Source organism: Thunnus albacares, chromosome 1 (assembly GCF_914725855.1).
Source record: "Thunnus albacares chromosome 1, fThuAlb1.1, whole genome shotgun sequence".
Lineage (NCBI taxonomy): Eukaryota > Metazoa > Chordata > Actinopteri > Scombriformes > Scombridae > Thunnus > Thunnus albacares.
The window spans coordinates 2,752,725-2,776,250 of NC_058106.1; positions in this window are offsets into that span (position 1 = coordinate 2,752,725).

Sequence of the window (23,526 nt, forward strand, 5' to 3'; positions counted from 1 at the left end):
CGTTTGTAGTGCTCACCCAGTGCCTCATTCATACTTTATAGTTTTTCAGGTTTCTAGTATGGATGGGATACTTTGCAGTCATTACAGATTTTTGGGGAAACCAGACTAAGAGTTTCTATTCATTTGAATGAAAACTGGCGCCTGGATGTATAAAGGGAACTGGATACAGCGTCGGAGGCAGGACCCTGTTCATTCTTATGAAAGTTGCTTAGTTGGCCAATGGCTAACTTATGGTTTAGCCCTCTGGCTAACTTGAATGGGGATAAAATAATTCAATCATGCGGTTCATCTAGACTTTTGAAATGTGATTGGAGTCATTTCGTGGAGGTTGTGAAGCTAAAAAAATGTCCACTGTTTTACAGCCGCAACAGTAGTGACGGAGTAGGCTACGGTGGAAATTATGATGTAAGCACGAATCAACAGTGTTTTTGTAATTACTTTCACTGCCAGAAGGCGGAGACAAAAGTCCTGCACTCCAACTTTAAATCACTTGTATGTGCATCTTAAAAACAAATCTGTCCGTTCAAGTTGTTCTTGCATGAGGCCCATTGTCTGGGAACCATGCATTTCTGTACCAATATATCTAACAGAGTTTTGTACTGAATGAGTGAAAAATGCACATTGTCAAGATATTTCACTCCAAACCACAAATGTCAACCTCATGGAGGTGCTAGAGGAAAGGTCAGTGGAAGAAAGTAAAACAATTTCCTGGTGTGTTTATATAGATTATAAAATGATTGAAAATGGAAAAAAGACACAGTGATGCTTTGACACGACTGCTAATGTCAGCATGCTAACGTTCTTATTTTGACAATGGTAAAATGCTCATAAACAACAGTATTGGACAAACTGAAGATGTGATGGCATTAGATGATTCATCCTGTGAGGAAAATAAATGTCTGGAGTAAATTTCCTGCCAGTCCATCCCATTGTAGTCTACTCATTTCACTCTAAACCTAAAATTTCTACCTGCTGGTAGTTGACATTCATTTCCGTGAATTACTGTGCAAAGTTTCATTACAATCCATTCAATAGTTGCAGACATATTTCTATCTGAAAGTGGCAGACTGGTGGAACGACCGACATTGCTATGCAAAGAGCCATGCCTCTAGTACTAAGAAAAGCACATATCTGCATTTCCATGACAGTTTTGTGATTTGTTACTTTAAATCAAGCTGAATCTCAGTGTACTTGTAACAATCACCCCGTTCACATCACTACTGCTACTGAAGAGCTGTACACATACAGCATTATGTGTGAGATGCTATTATTACAAGAATTCAGTTAGTGTTTAAACCATTAGATTAGATGATGTCTCGTATTCCTCCTCCATACAGTGTGCTGGTGTCAAAGTCAAGTTGTTTTATTATGGCACTGACTATTATTTTTATGTGTACAGTGGAATCCTCCTTGTTATCCTTATCCGTGAAGTGAATTCAAACAGCCGCCCTGGGGGGGGGGAGAATACTTTCTATGCTGCTCACGTTGGCAAAGAGATCTATAATTCCTTCCAGTCCCCTGTCTCCCACACACATCTCTACCTCCCCACCATCATCAGTGCCACATTCCAACTCCATCTTCTCTTTTTTGTCTCCACCTTTCCTTTCACCTGCAGTGCAGATTTGTGTGATCAACATTTTTTTGAATTTTTGCTTTATGAAATCAGAATGTAGAAGACATGTCTGTATAGGTTCAGGAAGATACAAAACACCCCCCAATTTCTGTCTTTAACCACAAAAAACTCCCCCCAAAACCCCATGGTAAATACAGATGTGAATTCAAAGCAGATGTTGGTTAGTGTTTCAGAAATGAACTTTTGTATTCACTGTTGATGCTGATTTCAAAAACCATGCATGCATGCTAAATGCTAATAAACACAAACATTCAAAGTCTACTAGTGCAAAAATGAACACATCTTAATCAGATGATTTCTTGCAGAAGATGCACAACATTGTTTTCATAGCAAAAAAAGCAAAAGGCCATTCCTTTTGAAATCCCTTTCTTTCTTTTTATATCACACTTTCTTCAAGTTTGTTTCTCTACTTCCTGCTGAAATGTTTTACTCCAATAATTCATTGTCTTCCTCTTCTCCTTAAAGTCCCCTCCACTCAAAAATGTGTTTTTCTTCTTGTTCCTACAGTTGAATGTTTGAGCTTCAGTGTGCAGAATGATGTATGTGCAGAGTTTGACACTAGAAGGCAGTTTTCACATTCATCTGCAAATTTTTGTTCAAATTGGAGTATTCTATATACATCTTAAAACATGTCTGGAAGGGATCTTTAAACTGGACAAGATCAACAAACATATATCTTTCAGCAGCTACTGAAGATAGATGTTGCATTATTGTAAATAATGGTAATAACAATATATACAAAACAAATATTTGATAGTGATAGTAAGATATTAATCAAATAAAAAGGAAAAGAAACTAAAATTATGATAGCTCAGGGAACTCACCAAAAAACTTTTCATATAATAGTTATGTTATGTTTATGTTTAGTCATAAGAAATCTATGCATGTCTTAAAATCAGGTCAAAAAAACAATAGGGGAGAAATTTGTCTCTGTGTATGTGAAATCTACGTATTAAAAGTAGGGAAAAAAACAAAAAACATAAAGAGTTCATGTTACATTCAATTTTAGCTGTAATGTATTTCCCCACAGTTGCAGCAGAAGAGCCAAGTGTATTTTAAATGAACTCCTGCATGTGTCCACACCATACTCAATGATGGGAAATCATGACATAAATGCATAACTGATTCTGTCTCAGTATTACAAAATTTAACTGTATTGTCGACATCACCAAATCTTGAAATTGTCTTTTTACAGGACTGTTTATTATGCAATATCTATAAACTGATTTATCTTATTTTATTTGAACTACAAAATTACAAAAAAAAGATAACCATGCTTCACACCAATCTATGTTATCTAATTGTGAATTCCAAAAGATTTTCCTGAGGAGGTTTCAGGATCAGGTGAGGTTTTATCAGTACTCTGAAGTTCTTCTCTTAAATACTTATGTGTGTTTTATTCTACTGACTTTTAGATACAGTTAAAATCTGTGGCTGGTTGGAGAAAAATCAAGGACATTGACATGTGACACCAGACAGCATCTTTAAACAGAGACAGAGGTTACCACATCCCACCATGAACACCAGTGGTCATGTGACCAAAGATTCACGCTTAGGTCACATGATGACACTTGAGCCAGGACCAATCACTGAATGAAGACCTTGACATGTGGTTGAAAGCTAGTAAGTGGAGCCTTGAGCTTTGATTATTTTGTTGCATATACCAGTCCCAAAGCTCAAAAATGAACTTCAATGTTTAAATGGAGACAGCTCTGTGGAGAGCAGCTCTGTTTGGGGCGGATGTCACTGAGCATTCTTGAGGGTGCAGTTTTGAGTTCTTTTATATATTTTCATAGAGGAACATGATCAATGTAACAGTATGGGTCTTTTATGTTTTTTGATGATGGTGGAGTTGTTTGTTGTATAGCCTGTGGCTATACAGACAGTACTTGCTAGGCAGGTTTTTGTTGGTTTTGGTTACTTCATGGGATTTGTTGATGATAAAAAAGATAAAACAACCAGCCTTATCCTTTAAGTTCAAAGTTAACTAGATTACCTATTAATTCACTACATGATAAAATTTCCAGGCTGATCATTGTGTAAATATCAATGTGACACTGCGTCAGCATCCTGTTTCAACAGTTTGACATTGGTTTGTCATGGGTCATCAGGTTTGGTGTAAAAGATTTTCTATTTGGTCAACTAAATGTTTGGAAATAGTAAATGAACACAGGTCTTCAGTCTAAAAGGCTAAGTATAGTTCAGATGTGGGCGTTCAGAACAAAAAATGTAATACTGCGTTAGAAATTCAAAGGTCTGCATTGGTGAGATAGAGCTACAGGTGAAAAAAAGGAGAAAAATATCCATGAATTTATTAGACAACAAAACACTGCACAGTGGTTTATAATATTGACAGAAACCTTGGCAACAATCAATGTGTGTTCCATCTTTGCAATGACAAGGTAAATTACGTCTCTCACAATGCAGTAATGTGCCAGAAAATATGCACTTGCATGGATTTTACTATTTCAGGTCAATTCAGGACATTTCAAGATAACTTTATATTGTCATTTAGCATTACACTCTCATTGCACTATTACACTGTCAGACTCACAAATGGACCGTGAAACAAAGGTATCAAAATGCAGCAGAACCAGAGATACTGTCTTTTTTTTAATTCCAAGCTGAACCAAGCTCAACTTTTGGTGCAACACTTCATCTGGAAAGTCGTGGTCAATCATTTACGTGCAAGTGCACAATCCTGGTAGACTACTTTGTAAGGAGAACAATGCATTTCTACTGTTTTATTCTCAATCGTTGCGGTGAAAAGAAACAATAACTGCCACAGTGGAAATGGTATAAAATCCTTTCTCTGAGTATTATAAACTACTGTGCAGTTTTCCTGGATCTCAGACTCAGACTGTACTTCTCACTGGTTAGGGCTGTTTTCAGTCTGAATGCCTTCTTATCCTTCATATGCTTTTAGGAAACAGGACTCCGGTGAATCCAGTTCAGCCCACAACAGTCTAGTCCATTCAGTGCTGTGTGATTCCAGTGACATATAGTTCAGTCAAGTTTAATCCAGTTCCAACCAGACCAGTCCATCCACTGACATTCAACTAAATTCAATACCTTACCTTGCTAGTCTCATATGCTACCTACTCTCAGCTCACCTGCAGAAGAAGGCTAATCAAATGAAAAGCTGATACCTTCCCATGACCCCCCCATCCCATTCACCTTTCACTGTCTTTCTTTCCTGCATTCCCTCCATCAACCCCCCCCTCCCCCCCCCCCCCCCCCCGCCTCACCACCACCACCACCACCACCACCACACACACAGACACACACACACACACATACACACACTCTTACCACCAGTTCCATCTGCTTGGTAGAGCGAGCAGCTTGCCTGCTCTGCTGCCTCCTTTTCCCCAGAGCCCATGGATAGCGCAGGGCCAAACAAACACAAACCAGGCACCAGCAAACACACTACTGCTCCATTGGAAATTTGGACATCTGAATACATAATGAAGAGCTTTTTTCTAATGTGCCTTATAATATTATAATAAAAAAACATCAATTCCTACATTACAGCAAAATATAATAAACCACAATTAAGTTTGAGAGCCCTTTTACTATTATGACCAGGAAATGACAATGTGAGAACAAAATAAATAAGGAGAAAAGCAAAGAGTTGACCTGTATGTAGAGGAGGAGTGATATAACAGGTGTATGTTCATCAAGAGAACATGGAATCAAATAAAGGATAAGCCCCAGTGTGCCAGATGCCCTCCATTTAAGCACTACAGCACACCAGGCTCAGGAAAAGGGCAGGAAGGATTGCCCTGGACCCTGCAGACCCAGCCAACCATCTGTTCCAAAAACTTTTCTAGAAGACGAGAGCAGAAACACCCAAAGATCGTTCCCTGCCCAGCTCCAACTTGCTCAGTCTCTGGGATGCTGTTAACTGTCTTGTGGAACTTTTTAAAAGCCAATTGATAATATGACTTTTTACATGTTACATTAAATGTTAGTTTTGATCATCCAAGTATTGCAAATGAATAAACCAATGTATCATACCAACATTGGGTTTAAAATTGAAATGTCCCCTCAGTGCACTCCACCTCGGATGGTAAAGTTCTTGCCTTGACTTAAGATGCTCCTGAAGCGCCTACCTACTTTCTGAATGCATTTAATGACTCTGTTATCCCACTGCTCACAGCCACTTGTGGGAAGCACTCTGGCTGTATCTTGGACATTAAAATCCTCATCCAGTAAGCCTGATGTTTTTGTCAGCAGTCATCTAGACCCTATTTTTACATCTGGTATAATCCTGTGATTTTTCTGATCATGGGGCCTTTATATTTACACGTAGTGTTAATTTAGTCAACAAAAACTATGATGAAAAATATTTGATGACCTTTTTCATGATGAAAACAAGACTAAAACTAAATAAAAAGTAACCATTGAAAACTATGACAAAAAGAGATAAACTAAAAGATAATGTGAAATGACTGAATGGACAAATACTCCTACTAATACTGTTTTATTGCAGTCTTATTTAATGAACTGCATGTATCTGTGGAATTAGATACTAAAGGTGCTGATCTGTAAAACAAAGCACCTGCAGCAGCATTAAGCACTCTTGTTCATAAGTTGATTTAACTGTTTGACCTGTTGCACTACTGTAAATAAGAAGCATCTTGCATTCGATACTGTCTTTGTCAGTAATGTTATCTAACGTTACAGATTTATGGACTAAATTCATCTACAATAAAACAACTAAAGAAACTAGGAAAACATGCAGGCAGCATGCCGACGTTTATAAAAAGATAAGCTAATGGAACATTATCAAGTGCTGTGGATGTGGATGAAATGTTAACATTACTTTCAGTCAACCATCTTTCCAGATTCAGGATTAATGTCGGCAGTTAACCATCTAAATCTTCCTCCAGTGAACAGGTGACTGACTGATCAGCTGCTCTGTAGTAGTGAGCAACAGTAGCTTGAGTAGCTCTTAGGGGGCACTACAATGTGCGAGGGGAGGGTCCTGTTACAGACACACACAACCAAAGATCCATCTATAGATTACTTTTCAGCAGCCTTGTTAAGTAGGCTAATGTTCTTCCTGCATCTTGTTGTGGCCCCTGAGATGCAGCGATGCTGCTGTAAGAACTCTAATTATTTTTCCTTTGCAGAGAAGAGCTCATCTTGGCTTTTTGATAGACAGCTTGAGATAACAGGAAGAGGTGGAGTTAGGTGACCTTTCAGCATGTCATGTGAAGTTTTTTCTTAAGAATATGGCCAAGGACTTCTGGCAAGAGGATAGGCAAGAAGCAGCATAACTTTGGGGTTACCAGATGTTCTTGCTACTCCCAAAATAAGAATTGGTTATTCAAGTTGAGAAAGGTGTAGCATGAAAGGGGGAAACAAAAGAAACACTGGAAGGAAACTGCAACAAAATGAGAGAATAAATGATAAACCATTGACTGAGGGTACCGGCGACGGTGCTTGCAACCAAGCTGAGCACGAGGCTATGGAGGCTATTCAAGCTAACATTACTGCCGAAATAAAGGCAGCTCACTCAGACATAGAAAAAATAAAAGTTTTCTTTTTCCACTGCAGCACAACTAAACTGTTTCAGTAATAGTTTTGGCCAATGAGCCACTACTGGATGTCACATTGTTACTTTCTACCTTTCTTTTTTTTCTGCTGTACCGAACCATGACCCCAAAACCGAGGTACATACCGAACTATGAATTTTGTATACCGTTACACCCCTACTAAGTATTTACATAAGCTTTAATGTGAACAGGTTTACAGAAACCTATCAAAGAAGCAAGGCAATAGCTAAAATGAAACAAGGAAAACAAGATATAACTTTTTGCAAGAAACTCAGCTCTATACTGAACACGAGAAGTTGCGAAAAATGGGGTTTAAAAATTCTTATTATTCTTCTTTTGAAAGGGGACCCAACTGATAAGTGTTTCACTTTCTTCTCCCACTCTCTCTCTGTGTATTCGAGAATTGATTACTTTTTTATATTTAATTTGGAGAGACACATAAACTGTGACATTGGGCATTTCTGACCATGCAGGGATATATTTAACATTACATTTATACAACAAACCCAAAGATACTTTGTGGAGACTCAATACCAGCCTTTTGAATGACCTTCAATGTCAAAAGTATATAAAAATTGAATTTAAAGATTATATGACTCATAATAATAATGGAGGGATGTCTCCCAGCATGCTGTGGGATGCTGCAAAAGCTGTTATTAGAGGTAAACTCATCACGTCAGCTCAGAAGAAAAAGGAAAAAGAGAAACAAATTAAGGATTTGATTGAAAAGTTAAAATGTTCAGAGAGTAAACATATGGAATATAATGACATCAATGCCTTAAATCAAATTTTGGATACAAAACAAACTAAATAATATACCATATATGAAAGTCAAATAGAGAAGAGAGCTAAATTAATTAAACAATTTTTTTTATGAGAATGGTCCTAAATCTCAAAAATTACTTGCATGGAGAATACACAAACAACAGGCTGAGAGATCTATGCATAAAGTGAAAGACCCCCAGACTCATAAGATGCATCACAAATTGCAAAAATCCTTTGAATTGTACCATACGAAGTTATATATTCGACACAAGGCAGCTGGGACAGCAGACATCAAATTTTTTAACATCTTTAGATTTATCATTGGTAGGAACAGAGCAGAATAAAACAATAACCCAGAAGACAACAGAAGAAGAAATAAGCAAAGCTGTATCAAGATTAAAAACAAATAAATTTCAGGTGCTGATAGCTACCCAGCAGAATGATACAAGACCTTTAGAGAGACATTAATACCAGTACTTAAGAAATGTTTTATCTGTGGTCTTGGAGGTGGGGAGACTCTGTAGCCCTGTAAACAAGTAGACAACAAGATGGGAGAAAGAAGCTAACATAAAGCTAACAGACAATGATTGGTTAAACATATGTAGACATACACATATACAGTCTACCACCTCAGGCTCAGGTCTGTGGAGAGAATTCCCCTGGAATTGTCCTTTAAGGTTTTTCATATCTCCAAAAATAAAAATGTTTCAAAGTAACAAACCTGAACAGGGTCAGTGTTGGAGAATGTGTGATAATACGTCTGCTGGTCATTTTCATTTTTTTGGGAGTGTTCTAAACTTTCTTCCTACTGGTCAAATGTAGTAACATAAGATAAGATCAATAATCAGTTCAGAGTTTGATTTTGAGTTTGGTGTTATATACTTGGGAAACACTCCAACTGGGCTCAAAATGCGTGACAGGTATTTATTACAAATACTACTAGCAGCAAAATAGCAATAACCAGGAAATGGCTTAACAAAGAGCCACCAATAATACTCTGATGGATAGAAATAGTTCAGGACATTTACGTCATGGAACAACTGACTCTTTCTGTGAGACATGCCTCTGAAAAATCTAAAAAATACTGGAAAAACTGAGCATTATAATCCGAAGAGATTTCTTTACTTTGTATTTATCTTTGTTTTATTTCTTTCTGTGCTAGAGTTGACAGAATGGACTTTAGTTTAAAACTGAGTGGAAGAGCCTTCCTTCCTTGAAAGCACTTTAGCTTTGTGTGGGTCAAAGTGAAGGCCCTCTATCACTCTAAAAGACAATCATGGACATAAAAGACAGACAGACCTGGATGTTGCAATGTAACGCATTTTGATTTCATTTGCTGTCTTTTACATCGTGTTACATATTTTATTTTACCTATGATGACCCTGTCTGTTGTCCTGTTGTCTCTTGTAAATAATAATAAAAAAAATAATGCTAAAAATAAAGTATGTATGAAAAAAGAATGTGGTAAACTGCACAGATGTCATTTATATGTCCTGGCTGAAATCTGACCACAGTATAATTGACCACCTCCAGATGTGGTCAGGTTGATTGCAGTAAGATCTACTGCTGGAGGTGGACATATTGATATCTGAAATATTGATACTACTGATACTAAGATTAAGATATCCAGATACAGACTGCATGTAATACCAGGCAGAGACTGGTTCGTAATTTGCTACCCTTTGTCACTGAGTCCACTTGAAATGTGTGCGTTCTGATGTCCGGACATTTAAGTGAGATGCCATTTCATGTACTCAACAAATATATCATTGTACCATTTGCCAGCAAAGCTTCAGTGTCAGCTGAAAATAAAGTCAGTGACCAGAAGTCAGATACTGAAAATCAAATCCCAAACGTGTGGAGACACCAAAAATATCTAACGAGAAAGCATTGTCACCCAGAATCCTGCAGTTCAGTCTGAATATCAGGTGGCCCTTCTCAGTGAGTCACTGTTCTCATGTGTGAATACAGAAGTCCTTCCAGAGTGGTGTGGGTGGCTTTTACTCACTAGCCTGTAACAGCATGACAAGAATAAAATAGTGAAGGAAACACTGAATCCTCAATTTCCTGGCATGGAAAATGGTCAAATTGAGAAGATGATAAAAGGAAGAAGCCATACTTTTAAAGAGCATCTACTGTTCATATTAAGGTATACTAAAAATACTGGAACATATTGTGACATTGGCTTTTAGCAGCATCAGTCAAGAATATTGTATCAGCCCTCTAAAACCCTTATTTTTCAAACCATATTTCCATTTACACAACACAGTATCAAATTAAAGCCCAACTTACTAGCATGTTTTGGAGCTTTCAATTGTCTTCAGCTAGTGATGTTTGATCAGTTGTCATGGAACTGATATTCAAACAATTTTTCTGAACCCTTGTGGGACTTTTAATACATGTTGATGTTTAAGTTGAGCTTGGGTTGGGTTGGGTTGTGTTAACAGTCGTTCCACATATCTCTCTCCTCCGTCATTTCTTGTCAACTGTCTGATAAAGGCATAAAATGTCCAAAAAATACTTTAAATACTGTACATTTTTGACCCTGGAAACGGCAATTTTACAAAACAATTTCAACTGAATTTCCACACACCAGGCTGTGAGTTGTGATTATCATGTATCATTCACAAAACTCTGTTTCCTGTATCTGTATTCTGCTTCTAAATCATAGTGGCTAGATTTATGGATGACTGCGCTGAGGGCAAAAAGTTAAGAATAACTGTGGTAAATGTCCACCATCAGAGCACAGTGTTTTACATTTCCATATGAAGCAGGAGAGCATGGCTCTTGATGTGTTGTAAAGTGCCCTCTTGGCCTGGACATCCATAATGTCCATGGAATTATTGTGTGTTTCTCTTTGTTCTTGTTCTTTTCCCTCACATCCCATTTGAAACAATCACTCCTGTTTGGTTTGACTCCGTCCTTGGTTGTCCGTTGAGCTCTACCACCCATCTGTCTGACTTCTATATCCCTCCGTCTCTCTATTTCCCCCTCCCTCTCTCTGTCAGTTTTTCTCACTCTGGTAGCCTGGAGGCCTGCCAGCTTTGTGTTTCTCAGGGCTCTGCTGGCCTGCCTCAACACTATCAAATATTTAACAGGGAACATGGATAGATAGATATCCATATCATATCATATCATATCATATCATATCATATCTGTTCACTTACTCCTCTTCTCTGACCACTTGAAGCAGAATTCAGAATCTATTTGACAGTTTTGTGTAGATACACTCCCTGATGCAATCCCTGATTTTGTGTCCAATACCACTCCCAAATCCCTACATTTCCTTCCAGCTCACTGTTGAAACCAACACAGTTCACACTTCACATAACATCAACTGTGAGCTGGAAGAACATTTTAGGATTTTGGATTGGTGCTGTAACAAAATCAGGAGGTGTATTTTTAACATGAGGAGCTAGGTTGTCTAGGTTCAGTTCAGATTAGTTTTTTCCCTCAAAAACCATGAGACATATTAGCAATGTTAATAACGACGAAGAATTACTCTTTTGGAGACCAAAATTGCTGTGATGTCACAGTGATATAAGCACATTTTGGCTCTTGGCTATGTATTTTGTGATGAAGCTCATTTGGGTGTCTCAAATGTTAAAGTGGTGTATCTCAACCCAAACAATTAGTTGATGTTAGACAATTGTGCAAAATATCAGATCACATTAAATGACAGCGTGTCAGTGTTTTTAAAATGGTCTTTTTACAACATGTGTGCATGGCAGCTGGAAAGATACAATTTTAGCCAGGAAAAACTATAAGAAATACTGAGGTCATGTGCCCAAGTCTCCCCTAAAATATTTTGACCAGGCGCCCAAAATAAAGTCTGTAAAATGTGAAGATCCCAATGTGAGGATCTAAGGTATTTCAATTTATTTTCAAAGCGTTCTCCATGCTGCCAGGAATAAGTCCTTGTGGGGAAATGCCGAATTCTTTTCTTATTTCTTATTTCTTGTCGACCTAAAATTATACTCCAATGATGTTGGTCCGTGCACTTGAATGACATGTAGAAGTGTTTTCTGATCTGATGCCCCTATCAGCAGGACATCATTTGTCCTTGCCTTCAAAAACTGTCAGATAGCACTGTTGAAAATAAATATGTTTTCTGATGTGACAGTGCTATGGTTAAGGTTTGGTTATGTTTAGGGAAGGATCATGGTTTGAGGTAAAATAAGTACTTTGTGATGCTTAGGGAAACATTGGAGTTTGGGTTAAAATTACTACTTTCTTAAGGTTTAGAGACGTCATTGTCATGGTTACAATAAGAACTACAGTTAAGGTTACAGGATGATTGTGGTTATGTTTACATGCACACTAGTATCCTGATTATGATCGGGTTTTTGGAGTACAAGGGTTATGTTTTGCACATGTAAACACCCTATCCTGGCTTCAGAAACCTAGATATGCTACCTGGAGTACTCTAATAGAAACCAGGATACTGTCACATGTAAACACTTGATCCAGGTTTCTGAACATTCTTTACTTGTACAGAATACAGTGGCTGAGATAAGAAATCAAGATACAACTGCACACCGATGATTGAAAACCTTTTTACTGTTAGAATCATGTAAACAGGGATAGGAATAACCAGGTTTCTCATGTTCCATGTAAACGCCATATCCCAAATATAATCAAAACGAGGATAGGACTCAAAGCCGGGATGCTAATGTGCATATAAATGCACTAAAAATGTCTTTAAAGGTAGCTACAGCCCTGGGGACAGATTGTGAAGGTAAATAAACTATGGTTAAGGTATGATTAAAGCTGGCAACTAAAACACTAGATTAAAGTTAGACATAAGGTTGTGAACAGATTCTTGGACTTGCTTAGAGAAAATATGAAATGAATACAGTTTGGTCATGTAAATAATGTGAACAGTGTTTTAGGGGGGAGATTTCACCTCAACCAATCTAATCCTGGAAAACCATGTCATTGCTGGAGTGTGTGTCCACCTAGCACTTTCCATCAGACAGACAGCGCCGCAGCAGGGCACCTATCTCTGTAAAAAGACATTTTGCTGCCCTACTTCCTCCAAAATAGGTCAGATCAAATCACCATAGGCCATAATCTGCATCTCCAAGCACTAATTATAAAACCCCTCCTCTCACTCTAAAGCTATTTCAATGCAGGGCTGCTCTGCTGCAACTTGTACAGGCTGTTGCTAAATGCTTAATATATATACCAATTAAAGTGTACCTCTGTGTCTAATTTAGGGGAAATTGTTGGAGCATGTGGGTGGTCCTGAACAAAATGCTTCAGTACTTCTCCAGTAGCTCTGGGAACCTGAAGAAGGGTGTGAAGGGAAATGAGACTGCAGATAAAGAGGTTCATGACTCAGTTGGTCACAATGATGAAAAATACATCAATACATACCTCATGTAAGTATACCTTGATGCAATACATATCTATGAACATCGTACAAAATCCATATGATACAGATACATTTGTACCATTATGACAGGCTGACTGAAATCCAGTTGAATGTGATTTGATTATGTAAACTGAAATTTAGGATTACTTCAGCTCAGATTCTTTTTAATTAGTTTTGAATATTGAAGATCAATATTTTAAAATTCCACAGAAACTTATTCCTAGTGCCACACCAACTACAGTAAACACAGACAGTGATACGCGGAGTAACTTAGTTGCTAAGGAAAAGGAAATTTTCCATTTAATGCTGCCAGCTGGATTTAGTTTACTTCTTTTCACAGGACAGTGTCATCCATCTGAATTTGGTATTTTCATAAGTGCTTCATAATGAAACAGCTCAGGGCTGTAATTGCCTTCAACTGGGAGGAGTTAGGGGCAGTGTACTTTAGAAGTAGCTGCTAATGCTAGCATTACTCAACAGACTGATGTCTTTTTATTTTATGAAACCTCTGTGTGTTTTCCAAATTGTACGTATAATATAAGTATAGTGGAGTCTAGTATTACTTTCAATGTGGGAACTTATTCAGGGAGCAGATTGTTCAAAGTATGTGGTTGTAGATTGTAGCTAGCTAGCAAAGAGCAACAGCACAGACACTTGGAGAGAGTTACTTGGAAAGATTGGTTAGTTGCTGTTTGTAGGTTGGTTTTTAACTGTGTGTCTATATAGCTGCATATCTGACTGTTTCAGTTCTACAATACATACTGAATCTCTTAATCTTTACACCCCTTTAATTCCAGTCAATTATCCCAAGGCAACCCTTTCTCCTAGAGGTTACATTTATATACAACTTAATTGCAACAGCAAATACATTTGGAAGGAAACATATTTCTGCCTGAGTTACATTTTATGTGAGAGTTACATAATGAGAAAATGTTGTTAATTAATGTATTTGGCAAGTTGTGAAAATGTTGATACTAAACCTGTGAGTGAAATGTTCAGTTCAGTTCAGCTCTTTTTATATGCCAAAATATCATATCTTGTAGTACAATACAGTATCTGCTGGTAGTAACTATACAGCATTATTAAATGATGTCTGACTTTCATGCAGGAAACCGGATTTCACATCCTGTCACAGATCTGCAATTAACATTTGCCTCTTTATTAACCATAACCAAGATTTGTTTAGTTGCCTAACCCTAACCATACCATGACTATTGTTTATTTGTCATAACCACAATCTCCTCCCAACTTTAACCATACTGTATTTGCCATCCACAGATGGTATAAAAAGCAAAAATTTTCAAAATGCCATTGGATGTAAAAAGAAGTCACTGAATGTAATCCAGGGATTTGCAGAATCGTCAAATATCAGTGTTCTAGTCTGGCAGTGGGGTCCATAATTCAGGCTAAAAAACCATAATCCTACAAAAGATTGCAAATGATGAACATGTTACCTTTACAATCTAATATTTTGTACTGAAAAGGCTGCTGGGTTGTGCTACTAATTAAATGATGTAGTAAATGATGGTGTTATTAAAGCCCCATACTGTGACCTGATATGCATATAGTTACATACAGTTAATGGTCATGTAAAAGAAGCCAATAACAGACAAGGGGTTCACATAAAACCAGAGGTGTAAGGAACAAAAGTAGCTATATTTTTAAAAGGTAGGCTCCAGATCATTTTGTGAATCTTACAATCATAATGTGCAGGAATGAGAGATGCATTGGTTCATCATTAGATAGAGCCAAAGGTATTTTCAGACTTCATACATACCCACATGTGCATAACCAACAGATGAGAGCAGTAATGTGAGTTTTCTAATGCTGTATGAGTGAAGACAGGAAAAACATGCACTCCCATTATAAAAAGGAGAATTTTTCCCCACTGATCGTTTCTCCTGCAAACACATATGACACTCTTACTCACTCTGTATTTTTAGCAATGGTTTTAATGGTTTGATGTTACTGAAGCAAAATGTTGAGATTGCCTGATTCTTTGAAATAGTTTAGTTTCTCGTTTTAATAGAAATACATTTTCATTCACTAATTAATTTCAATCTCTTCTATTCCAGCGTTGTTTAGCTACTGTCAATAAAACTCAACACTTCTTGTAGATGTTTCAAATTAAAAGCCTAACAGGAACAGAAGACATGATGCACTTTGTCCACAGATTGTATATAAAGATTATCCCGGTTTCAAACTGGGTGTCCTGAGTCCAGTATACTAACTAACTAACAATAAAATGTCCCAGTTTTCAACATTCACTACCAAATTGCCCTGGTTTTCACCACAATAAAAATGATACAATTAATAATGATAATAATCAATTATAATATTATACTTGTTTTCAGCGCTTACATAGACATTCTGTCTCAGTCATTATTACCTAACCCAATATAAAAACATAAACAATGCACCACACGTCTGAATTTAACACTGATTTGTCTGTATGTGTGTCAATCAATCAATGTGTCATTGTCAAGGCTGTTGCTAGCCTATGACGCTTGCTAACGGTATCAGTATGCTAATGGTTAGCTATCATGCTGAAGAAAGTCAGTCTTCTGTAAACAGTTTCAGGAGACTTACTCTTTCCTACATAAAGTACCCGGCAACAAAAATGCTGCGTTCTGCACACACTGCAAGAATACATTTTCAGTCGCACATGGTGGAAATGCTGATATAAAAGATTATATTAAGATGACCAAACATAAGTGATCGTTTCCGAGAGCTGAGAGCTCCAGAAAAGAAACTCTTAACTAAGAGGAAAGACTGCAAAGCACAAAGTACCTGGCAATTTTCGTAAAGGTGACTTTCTTTAAAGGCTCTTTCTTGGTTTATGTTAACGAGGTGCAATTGTGATAGCATAGTGTTTTGAAGATATAAGTTATTGAAAGTAAAAAAGTTATTTTTATGCTATAGCCTATAAAATTATTATAAGGCCACAAAGAGATGTGTTTAAAAAGAAAAAAAAAAGCTGGCAGAGAATGTGTCACAATCGGCCATTTAGCCGCCAGCCTGTGCTTGTGCACACTGACAAATACCATAGTGGATTTTAATTTTTCGTCAGCTGAGGCTCTGTCCATGGTGTTGAAAGGTGCACTCAGTGCTAAGCACTGAAATAATTGTCCCCCATCCTAATGAAACACCTATGGTGCATGCATAAGTGCTGTACACTTGAGGGTCCCGTTTTAGGGGTTTGAAAATATGGTCACCCTAATAAAGATGGATTTAGCAAGGTATGACATCACCTGTTAGGATCATTGGAGCTGGATTGAAGTCCAGAGTTGCAGCTCATGGTTGTTGCCATCTTTTCCATTTGGAACCATTACCTTCAAATAAGGAGCACGGGGTGTTGCCTTTCATGCTCTGGAAACATGCCCTGCTACCTCGGACCGGAGCTAACACTAGCCTCCCGAGAAAAGCAAGTGCTGCATACTTCGGCTAACGTTAAATACTTAAGCTGAATTGTTCTAACAGGGCAGGTAATTAAGTAACATTAAACTAGTGAAATATTGCAACATTGGTCCAACTCAGTGCGAGTCCTGGAGCCGGGGAGAGCAGTAGGTGAGCCAACTGTCAATCACAGCTGTCAATCAAGACATCAAAGCTACTGTAAGTCTCCAAATCTTATTAATGGAGCAATAATTTCCAAAATGACCACCAGCACACTTATTAGGGGGTCTGAATTTAGAGATTAAGACCATAATGACTTGTTGAAAAAAATGATTGACTTAGTGCTTCTAGAGAGAAGTTGAGCCTTTTTTAATGGAATCAGTTGGAGCATCTAGAGGCCATCAGTGGAATTTTAAGGTGCTTCTTCATTGGCTTCAGCCTCAAGCTGTGGTTGCTGCTGCTTGCCTTTTGGTTACTGGAAGGAATATGAAATATCTGTGCAGGAAGTATTGAGTTTCATTAACAGCAACTTAACAGCAAACTGCAAGCTATTGGAAATATTAGTGAACAAAAACAGTGATTTCAGCAGAGTGGTGAGTACATTACGCAGTTGTTCTGATCAAATGAGTACTGTGGAAATGAACATTACACTGAATTTATCAAAACAACTGCATTGAGTTTACATTAACAGCAAACAGCATCAACAGCAAATGAAAAGAGGAGTAGATCAGGCTTCTCACCAAAAAATTATCAAATATTTTTATAATGTAGAAAATGAAAAATAAAAGTCTGTCTCTAATATAAGCCTATTTCAATTAAAGGGGTTAATTGAATTACTTAAATTGGATCATTGAATGTATATATTTTAATCCAACAGTCTAAAAATATTAATGTATTCTTATAGACAGCAAGGACAGAGGAGTGAAGATGGGAGGAAGCAGAATAAGCAGAATGGAAAGCACCCAATATGTCTGCAGGTGTGGGGATGTCTGGACATTAGGATTCAGGTTATGAATAGTCACATATACAGTATTATTTTTTCATCAGATAAAGGCCAACCCACCTAATGCAAAACTGGCAGGTTAGAGAACCTTATTGGTAAAGCTTAATTAAAATAGTAGTAGTAATTGTTTTATCACCACAGAAGAATTATCATGAACACATCTGTCATTGTTCAAACGTTTAAAAAGGCAGTAGATGAGTCAGAAGAGATATCGAATATATGTGATGTACAGTACTAGTAAGTTACTGTATGTGCATATACGCCTCTTACCCAGTGTGTTATAGAAGTGCTTCCAGGCTGAGGCTTGTAAGATTAATTATTTTTTCAGAGATGGCCACAAAGAGCGATAATCTGCGCTATACCATCCCACTCATATGCAGCACTCTAACCTCAGAAGTGGTCATTAAGATTCAGGGCACTGAAGAGACGGCTGAAAGTAGAATGACTTACCTCGCTTTGACATTCCTCAGACTCTATTCAGAGAAAGGTTGAGATGAGTTCTCAGGGCGCAGGGAAAATGCCAGCAGTGTTCAATGGCTGTTGCTGATGCTGGGCCAGATTTGATTCCATTCATACTCATGGCTGTTTTGGATTGAGGATGTCATTTGGTGTCTCACAGTTCCTTAACCAAGATATCTCAGTATGGTAATGAGTGTGATTGTGTAACGCCTCTATCTAGGTAAATGTGTCAGAGGTGGGAGACATCCTTTTTGTTTTTCCTCTTGTCTGCAGACTGGATGAGAGGCTCATTATGCAGCAGGGAAATGTAGCTTCGCTCCTGGTTGCTGACTCCCACATGTTCAGTCAATCTGAAAATACAGACACACTCAAGCGCGCGCACACACACTGCACATACAGACACATGGACATTTATAAAAGCATCTGCACAGAGTGTGGGCGTAGAGCAGATTTTCAGGTGCAGATGAAAAGCTTCTGCTGTTGTTACTGTCTCTCTGCTGACAGGAAAAGCAGACAATGTGGGAGCAGAGAGAACCCAAATGCAACCATACTTCCCCTGTTGATATTGTAATTATGGCCAACTACAGTGTCTAATGATCATGTATGCAAAAATGCCCATTTTAACATGCCATTAACTATTGACTTGTATTCAGTGTTAAGGCATTTTCTTTCTTAATGGGGCACTTCACTGATTTTACAAAACAGGATCAGTTTAATAGTCATAGCCAGTATTACTCAGTCTGTGACTGAGACAGTAACCCCTGATGATCTTATTTGGTTCAGCTTGGGCTGAGAGACTATGAGGTCTGAGGATGCCGTACCTGCAGCAACACATGTAGTTTACAGAGGAACTTTGTGTTTAAATGTTCTTTGCGATGTGTCGTCTGAGTTGTCGTCTGAGAGTCACAGCCCTAACTGATGCTGACTCAAGTGACATCACTTGAAACAATATAACAGATTTCACACACCTCCCTCTGGAGACACAAAATGCTTTATACTACTTTTTACACATATGCAGTACTTCTCCCCAACACCTGTCCTTTAATAATGACAGGTTTATCTTTATATATATAAATTGTGAAAGTAATCTTCAATATACAGTGAACCTGCTCTCATGGAGTTTTTTTTTCACAGAAGAGCTATTGATTTGTCTTAGGTGTAATTAATACCATTTACAATTGCTCTGATCAGTCAGGTATATCAGTGAGGTGTTTCCACCTGTGCTGGCTACAGTGTTCCTCCAATTATTTTTCCTCACTAACACGAAATCAAATGTCAACCTTTGCTTAAAGAAACAATGATAAGATGGAAGCTTCCGCTCCATCATCCACTTCAGGACGATAAGAAGCTGAAAACATCCTCTGCTGATGGCGTTCTTTCAACAAGCTCTTTCCAGTATACATCTGGATCATCCAACTCTGTCCTATCAAGCTCTTAAGATGGTTCTTCTATTCCATCAATTGTTCTACAGCAGTCTCGGAAATTAATGACTCTCTCTCCAGTATCCATAAGGAGGTCAGTAACTCATTGTAATGCAAACAGTGTATGTGTGAAAACCTCAAAGATCGCCTGGCCAAACTGGAAGACTACACTTGTAGATCCAACTTGAGATGAACTCTCTTACCTGAGGGAGTGGAGGGGGATGATCCCACTGCATTCCTCCAGCCACATTTACCAGTTTGGCTCTACAGTCTTTCATCTTAAGGGAATATCAGGATAGAAAGAGCACATCAGATATATACTCCTGCAAAACCGCATGGCAAGAACCCCACTACTACACCACTACTTTCTTATTCTGACAGGAAAGCTATTATGGTTGCATACAGAGCTGCTGGCTTTTCCCTCTTTTATGAGGGTCACAAGCTACTCCTATTTGTGGACTACTCTGCCTCTACCTCCAGGTCAAGAAAGGCTTCCACCCAAGTGATGTCCAAAAGAAGGGCATCTAACACTTCCTAATCTATCCAGCTAAGCTGAAGGTGTCTTATAAGAGCAAGCAGTTCCTGTTTGAAGTCCCAAAGGATGCTCTGAACTGCAGTGAACAGCCTAAAGTATCCCTGTGTGGAGTGAGCCCTGTTCCATTTCCATGCACACAAACACACACACACACACACACACACACACACACACACACACACACACACACACCACACACACACACACACACACACACACACACACACAGTATATCTCTGCCACTGGTCTATTAGACTATAGACCTGGTTATTTATGAACTATGGACTTGGGATCACTACAATGCCACTAATCCAGAAGTAAGACTATTTTGATCCCAGTGTTTCTTTACTGGGTTTGTGAAATGATACTCATCATAGTGGTAGCTTACATGGACTACGGTCACATGCTCACACTCCTTGTACAAATACACTTTCATTATCCCTAATTGTTTATCATTGCTCCTTTAAAGATGCCCATTTAACTGGTGTATTAACGATTATCAGAAGTACCTAATTTGAATATATATTCTCAACTCTATAACTATGTTCTTCTTAGGTTTTGTCACTATTTAGATCATCCTGGATATATGTTTTTGCTCTTCCTCTTTTGCCTTATTCATACTAAATCAGCCCTGTTTGGTGGCTGATCCACTTCTGTTATCTCCTCTTTATTTCATTGTCTCTCGGCCATTTAATAGAAATTACAATGACCTGATAAGTTATTTTTGATCGCAGTTTTGCCCATTCTTCTTTTGATTTACTATGGTATGCTCTATGTTGCTCTATGTCTACCTTTCATTGAATAATGCTCCATTAATAGGTCCTAGGCTGTTATTGGGCTATTGACTTTAATGTCATTTTGATTTTTTTTTCTCTTTCAATGATCACACTTTAAAGGCACATAAGGATCTATTCAGTTTTGCTATATATTTTCATGCACTTTTTTGCATTTTAATTGGTTATTAGAGAAAAATAAATAGCTACCTAATTTGGTTATAATTCCTTTTTACGTTGTTTACATTATTTCGGTATAGCTATCTCTACCGAGTTCATGTTATTGGCCTTAAATAGGTCCATCTTACAATGGCAGAGAGTGAGTACTATGCTCTCTCTATAGTTTTGTTACCATGTTTGTTTCTTTAAATCTGAAACACTGTCTACAATGTATTTAGTTTGTAACTTGCAGAGCACTCCCCCTTGCTGTGTCAGTATTTCAGAAATTTTCTTTGGAAAGCGAAGTGTCCCTCTTTTAGTTTTTCCGCCCCAACACATCCCAAAACACTAGGAGGGCTCTCCCTGCCCAATTTTAAAATTTCAAACTTTAAACTTACTGATAGTGATGTATGTGACAGGTGTTCCCATTCTGAACTAGGAACCTTTATGCATATATTTTAGGATTGTGTAACCATGAAATCTCTCTGGGTACATGTTGTTGAAACATCACAGTTACTTGATAAACATCTATTATTTTGCCCAGCAATTTGGCTTTTTGGTTATAACCCAAACGTTACATTATCATATGTAGTGAAATGAATAATTCTTGTTGCCTGAACAGCTGCAAAAAAGACCATTCTTAAAAGCAGGTTTGACCAAGTATTGCTTTGAATAGAGTCTGGGCTGTACTGTTCTACGATATGTCTTTTAGAAAAATCAACAGCAAAGGTCAATGGTGTGAAACTTGAGACTTTAACCACCTGGTCTCATGCTATTGCTTATATTTCTAGACTGTTCGAACATACAGCTCTTACTTTACTGGCTGTTTTTTTTCTTTTTCTTTAAAGATCCTTTGCAGTGGAAATTGTGTTTTTTAGTATGTTAATGTTAAAATTCCCAAATGGACAATTAACACAATTGTACTGGCACATGTTAATTCCATAACAGTACATGCTTTCCTCACAAAAAACATTTTTACTATTTTTTTGTTTGCTTGTTTTGGTTGTATATTTCTGTTTCTTATGATATGTGTCTGTTATTTGATTCTTTTCCTTTTCTTTTATTAAAATATTTTTGTATTTTACACTTTATCTCTCATGTTTGCATTCTGCCATGTACCGTTAAAACTTTAAAAACAAATAAAGTGTTCACAAAAAGTAAGCCAGCGTACACAATGTTATGGCCTTAAACAAGTAAAGCTAAATAGAGTGCAGCCCTTATTAATGTTATTAATTACACCTGTGCTTTTCTTACTGTGACATGTCAACATTTGGCTATTAAAAAAGGCCTATTAAACATGAACTCATGTATTGCCCCTGGTGACCCTATCTGTTCTGTTACCCTATTTGACCTATTGCATTTTGTGGTGTTTTTATGTTCTAGTCATAATTGTTTTGAAATATCAATCAATATTAAGGTAAAAAAAATACAACAGAAAGCCTGCATTACAAAGTTTTACAACTTTTACAGAAGTGTAATACTAAATCCCTGAAGTATTACTTTGGAACGAGTAACCCTAACATTTAGAAATGCAAGTATGTAATACACTCACAAAACATTATGAGGCATCTCACAGATATAATCAGTGGGTGTGACTGATGTATGTGTGTGTTAAAGCTAACAGTAAACACAATGTAGAAAATATTTATGATGTGTTAAACTAAAAGGAAAAGAAATAAAGTTGTGGACTAGTTGATTCTCTGTGGGTTTATCACTATAAGCAACATCTTTCACATTACATATAGAGTCATTTGATCCATTATTTATATGTAAATTATGGTCTGTTCTGCTTCAAGGAATACAATTGTCAACACTGTAGCTGAGTATCAAACCTCAATACTTTTTCATGGCATCAAGTATCAAGTTTCCAGTCAATGTTTGGTCAGATTCTTGGACTTGTTTACTTAATATTTAAACACATAGTTCTGATCATCATCATCATCATCATCATCATCATCAACAACAACAACACTAATGCACTGAGCAGTTTGTGTAGACATTTTACAAGCAACATGAAGTTGCATAACATTACATTTCTGCCCCTCACTCTCCACTCTGAGCTATACACTTTTAGTTTTACATAGTTACTATATTGTTTTTTTTTAATTATCTAATTACTACTTATAATACAGTAAAGTAAATATAATCAACAAATAAAAGAGGGTTTATCTCCCTGAAATTACGTCACTAACCTTATCTATCCCACAGTGCAAAGGGTGCTTAAAGGGGGGATGCCACATGATTGTGATTTTAAAATGTATTCCACTATTTCCACAGCTGGAATGTCATACCTACAGATTTGTTTACTGACGACAGTCTCACACAGTTTACTTTGGACTGGAAGTATACTAACAGGGTGACTATTAGCATGGCATCAATGCATCTCTACCACCTACCCTCATCTTGTGACCAACATCGACCCATAGTTTTAAAACCACTGA